Source organism: Notothenia coriiceps, unplaced genomic scaffold (assembly GCF_000735185.1).
Source record: "Notothenia coriiceps isolate Sejong01 unplaced genomic scaffold, NC01 NC01_scaffold00037250, whole genome shotgun sequence".
NCBI classification, from domain to species: domain Eukaryota; kingdom Metazoa; phylum Chordata; class Actinopteri; order Perciformes; family Nototheniidae; genus Notothenia; species Notothenia coriiceps.
In genome coordinates this window covers 2,486,034-2,489,856 of record NW_011369951.1, presented here as the reverse complement: position 1 = coordinate 2,489,856, position 3,823 = coordinate 2,486,034, and the positions used below count along the sequence as shown (strand labels likewise).

At 39.1% G+C, this 3,823-nt stretch overlaps 1 long non-coding RNA gene across 1 annotated transcript; it reads left to right on the top strand.

The window, feature by feature from the left end:
- The first annotated feature begins 1,977 nt into the window (after positions 1–1,977).
- On the top strand, positions 1,978–2,644 carry LOC104966664 (uncharacterized). Its single transcript, XR_800658.1, has 2 exons — positions 1,978–2,275; positions 2,496–2,644. It is a non-coding gene; the product is annotated as an uncharacterized lncRNA (long non-coding RNA).
- Positions 2,645–3,823: the final 1,179 nt, after the last annotated feature.

The following is a 3,823-nucleotide window of genomic DNA, read 5'->3' as shown; positions in this document are numbered from 1 at the left end:
GGTGTTGTGTGTGTGGTGTGTGTGGTGTGTTGTGTGTGTGGTGATTGTGTATTGGGTGTGTGTGTGTGAGATTAAAATAGCCCAAATTGCTATTTACAATAATAAACATTGAATGTGTTTAATTGAATAGTTAAAAGGGTTAAACGTTAGTGCAGGTTGTGTGTGAGAGAAAATAAAATAAGAAGCCAATATTTAAAAATTGTTTATTCTTTTCCCCGCATATCTTCGCAACTTATCCGCATATTTCGCAACTCCCCGCATTCCAACCGGCATAAAATCAACCATAAACCCCGCATATTTAATCGCATAATCAAGATTTTAGCCCAGCATAATCAAGGATTACCCGCATAATCAAGATTGTTTGCCCCAGCGTTTTTCTGGAGGGTCTAGATATGCTCCAAGACGGTTGCGACTCGCATTAAAGCAAAGAAGAAGAAGAAGATTCTCATAAATCAAGAGAACGAAGAAGAAGAAGAAGATCTCATAACTGATTTATTCCATTCCAATAATATTAAGAGATATGCTCCAAAAAATTCACCTTTTTTTTTTAACAAAGATGCCTGTGTGCTTGTACCAGTTGTATCACAAAAAGGATCATATCCACTTTGCTCGTTCTATCAGCTCCCGTCTGGTGAAAGGACCAGGACCAAACATATCAGGTTAACAGCCTGTCATACTCCCATGTAATGAAAAACAACTAAAGAAAACTAAATAGTAATAATAATCAAAATGTTTTCCACTGATCTGTGTTGTAAATGTGTTTATGTATGATTCCAAATCAGCTTTTTAAAGTCAAAATCAGCAAATTTCCCGAGCTCCGCTAACACACTACGGGTAGCTGATGACAAGTGAGGCAGGGACGACCTCTGCCTCACGTAAGCCACAGTAACCTGGCATGGAGCACTGGGCACTAATGTTCACGCGGGACCTTATCCGTTTTAGAGGCGCGCTCAAGACATTACTGTGGGTGAGGTGAGGCACAGATGGCTCGGGCCTCACCTCGAATGCGTCAGCCCTACAGAAACTGGCTGGAGGCGCGGCACTAAGCGTATGACCCTGTTACCATTCTCTGTAATGTCACAATGACTGTTTGTAGACTCTCATGTTATTACATTTATCCTCAGCAATCCATACTTCCTAAATAATTTTCACGTATATATTATATTAGGCTCGCTGGTCTCATCATACAACGCCATGAACCGAAGCCACAGGGAGGAGCCATGATGCCTCTGCCTCACGTGACTGGCGCGCTTGCAGCTCACAGTTGTTGTTGCTATGCCTTATTCTGGCAAGCCGGTGCCATACATTACCAAGCTCGACTTTTCAAATTACAGGTAATAATAAGGAGGCTTCCTTACTGCAAAAGTAATTACAGATTGCTGTCCCGAAGATCGCTCAAGGACTATCTTCAGTCAAGGTCAGCACTCACACTTGTATGAGAATGGGAGCCTTACTAAGATTTCGTTCAGAACAATCCAAAATTTAGATTTGGTTATTCTTTTTGTTTGAACGTTCTGTTTAAAATGAAATTGGACGAGCACCAGATAACTACAAAAAGCTTTTGAAAATAGCCGAATTTTAGTGTAAGGTCAGACCTTGTAACATTTGTCAACGATATCTGACTGTGAAGGGTCAGTGCCTAGACCAGCCCATGAATCTATCACGCGTCTTTCCCTGCTTCGATAGTTCTCTCTTTTCTCACCATAAGCTGTGTTTGCATCACTGTAGCTAGTAGGCGAGCACGTTAGTTAGCATTAATTACATTACTTAGCCTTGTCATTTGTATAGCCTTAACATGAAGTAAACCAAAATGTTAAACAGTAAGAGTAGTCATGATGGTAAGTATTTTGTGAAACATTTGAAGAGTAGCCCCCTCCACCAGGTAATAAAGGGGCGGGAGGTAGGCTAACGCCACATTAGCATCAACGATCTTTTGTACTTAATGCTATCTGCACAAATGGTTAACATTGACCATTAAAAGATCAGGCAGTTCAGGGAGAGTCGAAGGAAGGAAGGCAGGCAGCTTTGCATGACATTCTTCTGGACGTGTTTCATTGTGATGATAGTGAGAGTGAGTCAATCTGTTTGTTGGAAAGACAGTAGTTGAGTGATTACTGAGAGAAAATTATTAAAAGAGATAATTATTCAGTGTTGTTACTTTAAAGTGTTGTTACTGACCTTTTTCTCTTTTATTTTCTTTACCTCACCTGTAACTGCTGAGATCCTGAGGAACATGCACACTGGACTGACCTGCTCTGGCAACCTGATTTCCACTGTACGTAATAGTATTTGGTTATGGTATATTATTTATATACATCAAAGGCACAATGCACCCCCCAGAGACACACATGTATTGAGTGTGATATTTTGCATTGGTCATGTGAAATCATCTTTACATACTAGAAAACTGTAGGAGCGGCAACTTGTTTTGAAATTGAATTTTTAATATCCGATAATAAAGTTGATCTGTTTTCTTTATTCTTCTCTCTTCCCAGCTCCATCCATCACCATTCTCTGTTCCTGCAGGTCCTGCTTGCTAATCAATGCTCATACTTTTTTACACAATTACAAATAAAGTCAATGTATTGTATGACATGAAGTTGTGCTTCATTCTGAGTCAATAATAAATTCATTCTGCCTTCAACTGCAAAATTATTGTGGACTGCACCGACATCCATGTAGCTGCCCCCCAGTAAGATGAACCAAGCAAAGTTGACACTCAACATACAGCTGTGCTCTTAAGTTTACATGAAGAATTTGTGAAATATTGGTAATAACAGGTTTAAATGATTATTAGTAATTAATTATATAATTGTCTCATTGTAGACGAGCAGACAGGGAGCCAGATGAGAAAAGCAGAATATGCAGCTGCCATTTTCCACATGGAAAAGAGAAAGGGCCAAGTGTATTTGAGTGGTCAAAAGAGAAAGGGAGCTTAGCTGTTAATCAGTCCAGGGAACTGAAAACTACTAACTCCACTAACCCACTGAAAAACAGTCCGTAAAGATTTAAAGGCGTAGTTCATTTGACAGTCAACTATTTTCATAAAGAATATATATATTTTTCAAAGTCAAATTTATTGCCAATCTTACTCAGTTTGTGTTTATAGACAGAGATCAAAAAAGACGTTTCCAACAATCCCAAATACGAAAAATAAAATTATACAATTTACAGATATGTTTACAAATATATATATCCTATATACACCATCATGTATAATGATGGTGTATGATGTAGAAGGAAGTGTGGTAGATAACAAGTAAATATAGAGTTACATACAGATCCATGTTACAGCAAAAGATGGAATAACTAAGAAGCACGCAGTATAATAATAATTACATGCAACAATTAAATAACTGCTCAGCATCTCCACCACAATCCAAATCTGCTGTGTCCTGTTTCCTCCCCTTGCATACACCCATCACACATACGAAACACAACGCAGAGTCCGAGGGTGTTCAGAGTATGTTTATTTAAATGTCCTCCTCTCTACTGGACAACACAGGGATGCTGGGTGTAGAATTGTTCCAGGAGGAGATTTCCATGCCATGCAGGGTCTTTGGGGATGGGGATGATGATCGCCTCCTTCGTGGTCCACAGTAGCAGAGACTCCGGTCTGTGAAGTGCAGCTGTTATATAATATACAATACATTTTTGAAAAACATTTGATCAACAAAAAAGGATTTGGTCAGGATCTAGAGTCAGTGTGTAGTTTATCAATTAATCAATGCTCTCTACATTAGGAAAACACATACCAGTGTACCAGAGGGAGTCACACACAGCTGTGCCAAGATAACCAAACAAATTGAAAAGATAAATGAAG